General features: G+C 50.2%; 1 protein-coding gene across 8 annotated transcripts in view; it reads left to right on the top strand.

Annotated features, from left to right (window-relative positions):
- grip1 (glutamate receptor interacting protein 1) overlaps nt 1-12500 on the top strand; it is a 451333-nt gene that overhangs the window by 324685 nt on the left and 114148 nt on the right. The gene's annotated exons all lie outside the window — the stretch shown is intronic.

Below are 12500 nucleotides of genomic sequence, written 5' to 3'. Positions count from 1 at the left end.
TCAGAGAGCTCTGTTACAGTCACTGCAGGCAGGCAGTAAGGTTCCATTATAGACAGTCAGAGATCTCTGTTACAGTCACTGCAGGAAGGCAGTAAGGTTCCATTATAGACAGTCAGAGATCTCTGTTACAGTCACTACAGGAAGGCAGTAAGGTTCCATTATAGACAGTCAGAGAGCTCTGTTACAGTCACTGCAGGCAGGCAGTAAGGTTCCATTATAGACAGTCAGAGATCTCTGTTACAGTCACTGCAGGAAGGCAGTAAGGTTCCATTATAGACAGTCAGAGATCTCTGTTACAGTCACCGCAGGAAGGCAGTAAGATTCCATTATAGACAGTCAGAGAGCTCTGTTACAGTCACCGCAGGAAGGCAGTAAGGTTCCATTATAGACAGTCAGAGATCTCTGTTACAGTCACTGCAGGAAGGCAGTAAGGTTCCATTATAGACAGTCAGAGATCTCTGTTACAGTCACTGCAGGAAGGCAGTAAGGTTCCATTATAGACAGTCAGAGAGCTCTGTTACAGTCACCGCAGGAAGGCAGTAAGGTTCCATTATAGACAGTCAGAGAGCTCTGTTACAGTCACCGCAGGAAGGAAGTAAGGTTCCATTATAGACAGTCAGAGAGCTCTGTTACAGTCACCGCAGGAAGGCAGTAAGGTTCCATTATAGACAGTCAGAGAGCTCTGTTACAGTCACCGCAGGCAGGCAGTAAGGTTCCATTATAGACAGTCAGAGAGCTCTGTTACAGTCACCGCAGGCAGGCAGTAAGGTTCCATTATAGACAGTCAGAGAGCTCTGTTACAGTCACTGCAGGCAGGCAGTAAGGTTCCATTATAGACAGTCAGAGAGCTCTGTTACAGTCACCGCAGGAAGGCAGTAAGGTTCCATTATAGACAGTCAGAGATCTCTGTTACAGTCACTGCAGGAAGGCAGCAAGGTTCCATTATAGACAGTCAGAGAGCTCTGTTACAGTCACTGCAGGAAGGCAGTAAGGTTCCATTATAGACAGTCAGAGAGCTCTGTTACAGTCACTGCAGGAAGGCAGTAAGGTTCCATTATAGACAGTCAGAGAGCTCTGTTACAGTCACTGCAGGAAGGCAGTAAGGTTCCATTATAGACAGTCAGAGAGCTCTGTTACAGTCACTGCAGGAAGGCAGTAAGGTGCCATTATAGAGTCAGAGATCTCTGTTACAGTCACTGCAGGCAGGCAGTAAGGTTCCATTATAGACAGTCAGAGATCTCTGTTACAGTCACTGCAGGCAGGCAGTAAGGTTCCATTATATACAGTCAGAGATCTCTGTTACAGTCACTGCAGGAAGGCAGTAAGGTTCCATTATAGACAGTCAGAGAGCTATGTTACAGTCACTGCAGGAAGGCAGTAAGGTTCCATTATAGACAGTCAGAGATCTCTGTTACAGTCACTGCAGGAAGGCAGCAAGGTTCCATTATAGACAGTCAGAGAGCTCTGTTACAGTCACTGCAGGAAGGCAGTAAGGTTCCATTATAGACAGTCAGAGAGCTATGTTACAGTCACTGCAGGAAGGCAGTAAGGTTCCATTATAGACAGTCAGAGAGCTATGTTACAGTCAGTGCAGGCAGGCAGTAAGGTTCCATTATAGACAGTCAGAGATCTCTGTTACAGTCACTGCAGGAAGGCAGTAAGGTTCCATTATAGACAGTCAGAGATCTCTGTTACAGTCACTGCAGGAAGGCAGCAAGGTTCCATTATAGACAGTCAGAGATCTCTGTTACAGTCACTGCAGGAAGGCAGCAAGGTTCCATTATAGACAGTCAGAGAGCTCTGTTACAGTCACTGCAGGAAGGCAGTAAGGTGCCATTATAGAGTCAGAGATCTCTGTTACAGTCACTGCAGGAAGGCAGTAAGGTTCCATTATAGACAGTCAGAGAGCTCTGTTACAGTCACCGCAGGAAGGCAGTAAGGTTCCATTATAGACAGTCAGAGATCTCTGTTACAGTCACTGCAGGAAGGCAGTAAGGTTCCATTATAGACAGTCAGAGAGCTCTGTTACAGTCACTGCAGGAAGGCAGTAAGGTTCCATTATAGACAGTCAGAGAGCTCTGTTACAGTCACTGCAGGCAGGCAGTAAGGTTCCATTATAGACAGTCAGAGATCTCTGTTACAGTCACTGCAGGCAGGCAGTAAGGTTCCATTATAGACAGTCAGAGAGCTCTGTTACAGTCAGTGCAGGCAGGCAGTAAGGTTCCATTATAGACAGTCAGAGATCTCTGTTACAGTCACTGCAGGAAGGCAGTAAGGTTCCATTATAGACAGTCAGAGATCTCTGTTACAGTCAGTGCAGGCAGGCAGTAAGGTTCCATTATAGACAGTCAGAGAGCTCTGTTACAGTCAGTGCAGGCAGGCAGTAAGGTTCCATTATAGACAGTCAGAGAGCTCTGTTACAGTCACTACAGGAAGGCAGTAAGGTTCCATTATAGACAGTCAGAGAGCTCTGTTACAGTCACTGCAGGAAGGCAGTAAGGTTCCATTATAGACAGTCAGAGAGCTCTGTTACAGTCACTGCAGGAAGGCAGTAAGGTTCCATTATAGACAGTCAGAGATCTCTGTTACAGTCACCGCAGGAAGGCAGTAAGGTTCCATTATAGACAGTCAGAGAGCTCTGTTACAGTCACCGCAGGAAGGCAGTAAGGTTCCATTATAGACAGTCAGAGATCTCTGTTACAGTCACTGCAGGAAGGCAGTAAGGTTCCATTATAGACAGTCAATGGCAGGTGTCTCCCAATAGAAGTCCTGGCAGCTCCCAGCTCTTACAAAGCACTGCCAGAACACAGCCAGAACCCAACCAACAGATCTGACTAAAAGCTGGAAGCACAAAGGCCTTTCAGACACAGAGAAAGATCTGTGATGTGAAACACATTCAATGAAAAGAAAACACCTGCTGGCCCTCTGCTGAAGTTTGATATTTCACTTTACAAAATGCTGACTTTAGAAGAGCTTGGTTAGAAGTTAAAAACAAAGAGGCATTAAAAAGAGGCAGAAAATATCAGGCTTATTGATGTTCATTTTAAATCCTTCCCCGGACTTCAGGCTATTTTGATCAAACCACTAAATGTCACAGGAACCAGCCAGGAATGAGAGTATCAGAGAGTGAGCTGGCCTATTACCCAGAGGCCAGTGTGGGCCTGCAACGACCCCACAACCTTCCCACAATCAGACGTCACACGGGTTCCGTTCAGAAGGCCCACAATGGCCTCTGGGTAATACTGAAGATTCCGGTGGCAGTGACTTTGCCGTGCTCTGACCTGGAAGTGATAGTTATGTCTTCCCGTCACCGAGTCACCCTCTTCCTCGCTGTGCTCCCTGGAGACGTGTGTGTTTGTTTGTGTGTCGGTGCGTGCATGTGTGGGTGTGTGTGTGTGTGTGTGTGTATCTATGTGTGTGTGTGTCTGTGTGTGTGTGTGCACGTGTGTGTGTGTGTGTCAAAGTACACTGTACTCAGTGAAGGCTAAGGAAACTGAATCCTTCAGCCTGAGAGACTTTCCTCTGTAGAAAAGCCTTGAGTTGACAGTTGGTTGAATACAGATAACAACCCAACCCCTTAAGTTGAAGCTATTGATTTTATTAATAAAACTCTCTCACGCTAGTCTCTTTCATGGTGAAGCAAATCAATTCTCAAGGGGGAAATGGGAGTTGTCTTTTGAAATGTGTTTGTGTGATAACTTAGACTTACAGTAAAGCAACATACAGGTGTGTGCCTATACACAGAGCTTTACGGTATGTGGCAACAAAAAGGTGTGTGCCTATACACAGAGCTTTACGGTATGTGGCAACAAAAAGGTGTGTGCCTATACACAGAGCTTTACGGTATGTGGCAACAAACAGGTGTGCGCCTATACACAGAGCTTTACGGTGTGTCCCAACAAACAGGTGTCCGCCTATACACAGAGCTTTACGGTATGTCACAACAAACAGGTGTGTGCCTATACACAGAGCTTTACGGTATGTGGCAACAAACAGGTGTGCGCCTATACACAGAGCTTTACGGTATGTGGCAACAAACAGGTGTGTGCCTATACACAGAGCTTTACGGTGTGTCCCAACAAACAGGTGTGTGCCTATACACAGAGCTTTACGGTATGTGGCAACAAACAGGTGTGTGCCTATACACAGAGCTTTACGGTATGTGGCAACAAACAGGTGTGTGCCTATACACAGAGCTTTACGGTATGTGGCAACAAACAGGTGTGTGCCTATACACAGAGCTTTACGGTATGTGGCAACAAACAGGTGTGTGCCTATACACAGAGCTTTACGGTATGTGGCAACAAACAGGTGTGTGCCTATACACAGAGCTTTACGGTATGTGGGAACAAACAGGTGTGTGCCTATACACAGAGCTTTACGGTATGTGGCAACAAACAGGTGTGTGCCTATACACAGAGCTTTACGGTATGTGGCAACAAACAGGTGTGTGCCTATACACAGAGCTTTACGGTATGTGGCAACAAACAGGTGTGCGCCTATACACAGAGCTTTACGGTATGTGGCAACAAACAGGTGTGTGCCTATACACAGAGCTTTACGGTGTGTCCCAACAAACAGGTGTGTGCCTATACACAGAGCTTTACGGTATGTGGCAACAAACAGGTGTGTGCCTATACACAGAGCTTTACGGTATGTGGCAACAAACAGGTGTGTGTCTATACACAGAGCTTTACGGTATGTGGCAACAAACAGGTATGTGCCTATACACAGAGCTTTACGGTATGTGGCACCAAACAGGTGTGTGCCTATACACAGAGCTTTACGGTATGTGGCACCAATCAGGTGTGTGCCTATACACAGAGCTTTACGGTATGTGGCACCAAACAGGTGTGTGCCTATACACAGAGCTTTACGGTATGTGGCACCAATCAGGTGTGTGCCTATACACAGAGCTTTACGGTATGTGGCACCAATCAGGTGTGTGCCTATTTTTCCCCTTTATTTAACCAGGTAAGCCAGTTGAGAACAAGTTCTCATTTACAACTGCGACCAAGATAAAGCAAAGCAGTGCAATAAAAACAACAACACAGAGTTACATATACACAGAGCTTTACGGTATCTGCTCGTGGAGACAATTTAGAGACAATTCTCTGAGCGACCCAGTCATAATAAAAAGAGCATGATTAAGAACCACCAGATTGCACGTGCTTCGCCCATTAATCACAATATACACCCATGAGCTACACACACACACACACACACACACACACACACACACACACACACACACACACACACACACACACACACACTGAAGCACAATGATGCGATGATGTGGCCAGGTTATGCTCGTGGTTGTGTGTGTGGTGAGAAACGGCAGACGCATTCAGCATTCAGCATTCAGCATTCAGCATTCAGCATTCAGCATTCCCACACAGCCAGTCTCCTCAGTATGCCTCTCTCCCCCCTGGTGGGCAGGCGGACGCATTGATTTTACATTTGACATTCATCGGTTAATCAGGGAGAGACCCAGTCACACAGAGGGTGGAGGGATAGAGGGATGGAGAGGAGGAGAGGAAGGAGAGGTAGAGAGATAGAGAGGAGGGGAGGAGAGGTAGATGGAGGAGAGGATGGAGGGAAGGAGAGTTAGAGAGATAGAGAGGAGGGGAGGAGAGGTAGATGGAGGAGAGGATGGAGGGAAGGAGAGGTAGAGAGATAGAGAGGAGGGGAGGAGAGGTGGATGGAGGGAAGGAGTTGGAAGAGATGAAGGACTGATGAAGGAAGAAAATATAAGATGTGGAGGGGAAGAGAGGAGCAGGGGAGAGGTAGAGGGATGGGGGAGAGGACTGGAGGAGAGGACTGGAGGAGGGGACTGGAGGAGGGGACTGGAGGAGAGGAGAGGTAGAGGGGTGGGGGATAAAGGGATGGAGGAGAGGACTGGAGGAGAGGACTGGAGGAGGGGACTGGAGGAGAGGACTGGAGGAGGGGACTGGAGGAGAGGACTGGGGGAGAGGACTGGAGGAGAGGACTGGAGGAGGGGACTGGAGGAGGGGACTGGAGGAGGGGACTGGAGGAGAGGACTGGAGGAGGGGACTGGAGGAGAGGACTGGGGGAGAGGCCTGGAGGAGAGGACTGGAGGAGGGGACTGGAGGAGGGGACTGGAGGAGGGGACTGGAGGAGAGGACTGGAGGAGGGGACTGGAGGAGAGGACTGGGGGAGAGGACTGGAGGAGAGGACTGGAGGAGAGGACTGGAGGAGGGGACTGGAGGAGGGGGCTGGAGGAGGGGACTGGAGGAGAGGACTGGAGGAGAGGACTGGAGGAGGGGACTGGAGGAGAGGACTGGGGGAGAGGACTGGAGGAGAGGACTGGAGGAGGGGACTGGAGGAGGGGACTGGAGGAGAGGAGAGGTAGAGGGGTGGGGGATAAAGGGATGGAGGAGAGGACTGGAGGAGAGGACTGGAGGAGGGGACTGGAGGAGAGGACTGGAGGAGGGGACTGGAGGAGGGGACTGGAGGAGGGGACTGGAGGAGAGGACTGGAGGAGAGGACTGGAGGAGAGGAGAGGTAGAGGGGTGGGGGATAAAGGGATGGAGGAGAGGACTGGAGGAGGGGACTGGAGGAGGGGACTGGAGGAGGGGACTGGAGGAGAGGACTGGAGGAGGGGACTGGAGGAGGGGACTGGAGGAGGGGACTGGAGGAGAGGACTGGAGGAGGGGACTGGAGGAGAGGACTGGAGGAGGGGACTGGAGGAGGGGACTGGAGGAGGGGACTGGAGGAGAGGACTGGAGGAGGGGACTGGAGGAGGGGACTGGAGGAGGGGACTGGAGGAGGGGACTGGAGGAGAGGACTGGAGGAGAGGACTGGAGGAGAGGAGAGGTAGAGGGGTGGGGGATAAAGGGATGGAGGAGAGGACTGGAGGAGAGGACTGGAGGAGGGGACTGGAGGAGGGGACTGGAGGAGAGGACTGGAGGAGAGGACTGGAGGAGAGGAGAGGTAGAGGGGTGGGGGATAAAGGGATGGAGGAGAGGACTGGAGGAGAGGACTGGAGGAGGGGACTGGAGGAGGGGACTGGAGGAGGGGACTGGAGGAGAGGACTGGAGGAGGGGACTGGAGGAGGGGACTGGAGGAGGGGACTGGAGGAGAGGACTGGAGGAGAGGACTGGAGGAGAGGAGAGTTAGAGGGGTGGGGGATAAAGGGATGGAGGAGAGGACTGGAGGAGGGCTGGAGGAGGGGACTGGAGGAGGGGACTGGAGGAGAGGACTGGAGGAGGGGACTGGAGGAGGGGACTGGAGGAGGGGACTGGAGGAGAGGACTGGAGGAGGGGACTGGAGGAGAGGACTGGAGGAGGGGACTGGAGGAGAGGACTGGAGGAGGGGACTGGAGGAGGGGACTGGAGGAGGGGACTGGAGGAGGGACTGGAGGAGAGGACTGGAGGAGAGGACTGGAGGAGAGGAGAGGTAGAGGGGTGGGGGATAAAGGGATGGAGGAGAGGACTGGAGGAGAGGACTGGAGGAGGGGACTGGAGGAGGGGACTGGAGGAGGGGACTGGAGGAGAGGACTGGAGGAGAGGACTGGAGGAGAGGAGAGGTAGAGGGGTGGGGGATAAAGGGATGGAGGAGAGGACTGGAGGAGAGGACTGGAGGAGGGGACTGGAGGAGGGGACTGGAGGAGAGGACTGGAGGAGAGGACTGGAGGAGAGGACTGGAGGAGGGGACTGGAGGAGGGGACTGGAGGAGGGGACTGGAGGAGAGGACTGGAGGAGAGGAGAGGTAGAGGGATGGGAGAAAAAGGGATTATTATTTTTTTTTTTCACCTTTATTTAACCAGGTAAGAAGCCAGTTGAGAACAAGTTCTCATTTACAACTGCGACCTGGCCAAGATAAAGCAAAGCAGTGCGATAAAAACAACACAGAGTTACATATGGGGTAAAAAACATAAAATCTAAAATACAACAGAAAAAATATATACAGTGTGTGCAAATGTAGCAAGTTATGGAGGTAAGGCAATAAATAGGCTATAGTGCAAAATAATTACAATAGTATTAACACTGGAATGCTAGATGTGCAAGAGATTATGTGCAAATAGAGATACTGGGGTGCAAAAGAGCAAAATAAATAACAATATAGGGATGAGGTAGTTGGGTGGGCTAATTTCAGATGGGCTGTGTACAGGTGCAGTGATCGGTAAGGTGCTCTGACAACTGATGCTTAAAGTTAGTGAGGGAGATAAGAGTCTCCAGCTTCAGAGATTTTTGCAGTTCGTTCCAATCATTGGCAGCAGAGAACTGGAAGGAATGGCGGCCAAAGGAGGTGTTGGCTTTGGGGATGACCAGTGAGATATACCTGCTGGAGCGTAGACTACGGGTGGGTGCTGCTATGGTGACCAATGAGCTAAGATAAGGCGGGGATTTGCCTAGCAGTGATTTATAGATGGCCTGGAGCCAGTGGGTTTGACGACGAACATGTAGTGAGGACCAGCCAACAAGAGCGTACAGGTCACAGTGGTGGGTAGTATATGGGGCTTTGGAGACAAAACGGATGGCACTGTGATAGACTACATCCAATTTGCTGAGTAGAGTGTTGGAGGCTATTTTGTAAATGACATCGCCGAAGTCAAGGATCGGTAGGATAGTCAGTTTTACGAGGGCATGTTTGGCAGCATGAGTGAAGGAGGCTTTGTTGCGAAATAGGAAGCCGATTCTAGATTTAACTTTGGATTGGAGATTCTTTATGTGAGTCTGGAAGGACAGTTTACAGTCTAACCAGACACCTAGGTATTTGTAGTTGTCCACATACTCTAGGTCAGACCCGTCAAGAGTGGTGATTCTAGTCGGGTGGGCGGGTGCCAGCAGCGTTCGATTGAAAAGCATGCATTTAGTTTTACTAGTGTTTAAGAGCAGTTGGAGGCTACTGAAGGAGTGTTGTATGGCATTGAAGCTCGTTTGGAGGTTTGTTAACACAGTGTCCAATGAAGGGCCAGATGTATACAAAATGGTGTCGTCTGCGTAGAGGTGGATCTGAGAGTCACCAGCAGCAAGAGCGACATCATTGATATACACGGAGAAAAGTGTCGGCCCAAGAATTGAACCCTGTGGCACCCCCATAGAGACTGCCATAGGTCCAGACAACAGGCCCTCCGATTTGACACACTGAACTCTATCTGAGAAGTAGTTGGTGAACCAGGCGAGGCAGTCATTTGAGAAACCAAGGCTATTTAGTCTGCCAATAAGAATGCTGTGGTTGACAGAGTCGAAAGCCTTGGCCAGGTCGATGAAGACGGCTGCACAGTACTGTCTATTATCAATCGCATATCGTTTAGGACCTTGAGCGTGGCTGAAGTGCACCCATGACCAGCTCGGAAACCGGATTGCATAGCGGAGAAGGTACGGTGGTATTCGAAATGGTCGGTGATCTGTTTGTTAACTTGGCTTTCAAATACTTTCGAAAGGCAGGGCAGGATGGATATAGGTCTGTAGCAGTTTGGATCTAGAGTGTCACCCCCTTTGAAGAGGGGGATGACCGCGGCAGCTTTCCAATCTCTGGGGATCTCAGACGTTATGAAAGAGAGGTTGAACAGACTAGTAATAGGGTTTGCGACAATTTCGGCGGCTAGTTTTAGAAAGAAAGGGTCCAGATTGTCTAGCCCAGCTGATTTGTAGGGGTGATTTTGCAGCTCTTTAAGAACATCAGCTGTCTGAATATGTGTGAAGGAGAAGCGGGGGGGGCATGGGCAAGTTTCAACGGAGGGTGCAGAGTTGGTGGCCGGGGTAGTGGTAGCCAGATGGAAAGCATGGCCAGCTGTAGCAAAATGCTTGTTGAAATTCTCGATTATTGTAGATTTATCGGTGGTGATAGTGTTTCCTAGCCTCAGTGCAGTGGGCAACTGGGAGGAAGTGCTCTTATTCTCCATGGACTTTACAGTGTCCCAAAACTTTTTGGAGTTAGTGCTACAGGATGCAAATTTCTGTTTGAAAAAGTTTGCCTTTGCTTTCCTAACTGCTTGTGTATATTGGTTCCTAACTTCCCTGAAAAGTTGCATATCGCGGGGGCTATTTGATGCTAATGCAGTACGCCACAGGATGTTTTTGTGCTGGTCAAGGGCAGTCAAGTCTGAGGAGAACCAGGGGCTATATCGGTTCTTAGTTCTGTATTTTTTGAATGGGGCATGTTTATTTAAGATTGAGAGGAAATTACTTTTAAGGAACAACCAGGCATCCTCTACTGACGGAATGAGATCTATATCCATCCAGGATACCTGGGCCATGTCAATTAGGAAGGCCTGCTCGCTAAAGTGTTTTAGGGAGCGTTTGACAGTGATGAGGGGTGGTCGTTTGACCGCGGACCCGTTACGGACGCAGGCAATAAGGCAGTGATCGCTGAGATCCTGGTTGAAGACAGCTGAGGTGTATTTAGAGGGTATGTTAGTCAGGATGATATCTATGAGGGTACCCATGTTTACGGATTTAGGGTTGTACCTGGTAGGTTCGTTGATAATTTGTGTGAGGATGGAGGAGAGGACTGGAGGAGAGGACTGGAGGAGAGGACTGGAGGAGGGGACTGGAGGAGAGGACTGGAGGAGGGGACTGGAGGAGGGGACTGGAGGAGGGGACTGGAGGAGAGGACTGGAGGAGGGGACTGGAGGAGGGGACTGGAGGAGAGGACTGGAGGAGGGGACTGGAGGAGAGGACTGGAGGAGGGGACTGGAGGAGATGACTGGAGGAGAGGACTGGAGGAGAGGACTGGAGGAGGGGACTGGAGGAGGGGACTGGAGGAGAGAACTGGAGGAGGGGAGAGGTAGAGAGGACTGGAGGAGAGGACTGGAGGAGAGGACTGGAGGAGGGGACTGGAGGAGGGGACTGGAGGAGGGGACTGGAGGAGGGGACTGGAGGAGAGGACTGGAGGAGGGGACTGGAGGAGGGACTGGAGGAGAGGACTGGAGGAGGGGACTGGAGGAGGGGACTGGAGGAGGGGACTGGAGGAGAGGACTGGAGGAGGGGACTGGAGGAGGGGACTGGAGGAGAGGACTGGAGGAGAGGACTGGAGGAGGGGACTGGAGGAGGGGACTGGAGGAGGGGACTGGAGGAGGGGACTGGAGGAGAGAACTGGAGGAGGGGAGAGGTAGAGAGGACTGGAGGAGAGGACTGGAGGAGAGGACTGGAGGAGGGGACTGGAGGAGGGGACTGGAGGAGGGGACTGGAGGAGAGGAGAGGTAGAGGGGTGGGAGGTGGTGGTATATCACCATGATGGAAACAATCTCCTGGCTGCATCAATAATGTGAGCCCATTAATTTTTCATCAGATAGCTCTTAGCATGGGCAGGAACAGGCAGGAACAGGCAGGAAGGGAAGACAGGGGGAATAGAGATGTGTAGGAAATACAGGGAAGACAGGGGGAATAGAGATGTGTAGGAAATACAGGGAAGACGGGGAATAGAGATGTGTAGGAAATACAGGGAAGACAGGGGGAATAGAGATGTGTAGGAAATACAGGGAAGACAGGCGGAATAGAGATGTGTAGGAAATACAGGGAAGACAGGGGGAATAGAGATGTGTAGGAAATACAGGGAAGACGGGAGGAATAGAGATGTGTAGGGAAGACAGGGAAGACAGGGGGAATAGAGATGTGTAGGAAATACAGGGAAGACAGGGGGAATAGAGATGTGTAGGAAATACAGGGAAGACAGGGGGAATAGAGATGTGTAGGAAATACAGGGAAGACAGGGGGAATAGAGATGTGTAGGAAATACAGGGAAGACAGGGGGAATAGAGATGTGTAGGAAATACAGGGAAGACAGGGGGAATAGAGATGTGTTGGAAATACAGGGAAGACGGGGGGAATAGAGATGTGTAGGAAATACAGGGAAGACAGGGGGAATAGAGATGTGTAGGAAATACAGGGAAGACAGAGGAATAGAGATGTGTAGGAAATACAGGGAAGACAGGGGGAATAGAGATGTGTTGGAAATACAGGGAAGACGAGGAATAGAGATGTGTAGGAAATACAGGGAAGACAGGGGGAATAGAGATGTGTTGGAAATACAGGGAAGACGGGGAATAGAGATGTGTAGGAAATACAGGGAAGACGGGGAATAGAGATGTGTAGGAAATACAGGGAAGACAGGGGGAATAGAGATGTGTAGGAAATACAGGGAAGACAGGGAATAGAGATGTGTAGGAAATATAGGGAAGACATGGGGAATAGAGATGTGTTGGAAATACAGGGAAGACGGGGAATAGAGATGTGTAGGAAATACAGGGAAGACGGGGAATAAAGATGTGTAGGAAATACAGGGAAGACAGGGGGAATAGAGATGTGTTGGAAATACAGGGAAGACGGGGAATAGAGATGTGTAGGAAATACAGGGAAGACGGGGAATAGAGATGTGTAGGAAATACAGGGAAGACAGGGGGAATAGAGATGTGTAGGAAATACAGGGAAGACGGGGAATAGAGATGTGTAGGAAATACAGGGAAGACAGGAGGAATAGAGATGTGTAGGAAATACAGGGAAGACAGGGGGAATAGAGATGTGTAGGAA

Source organism: Coregonus clupeaformis, chromosome 4, assembly GCF_020615455.1.
Source record: "Coregonus clupeaformis isolate EN_2021a chromosome 4, ASM2061545v1, whole genome shotgun sequence".
NCBI lineage: Eukaryota > Metazoa > Chordata > Actinopteri > Salmoniformes > Salmonidae > Coregonus > Coregonus clupeaformis.
Note: the sequence above shows the minus strand (reverse complement) of the source record. Positions and strands in the feature narration are given on the sequence as shown.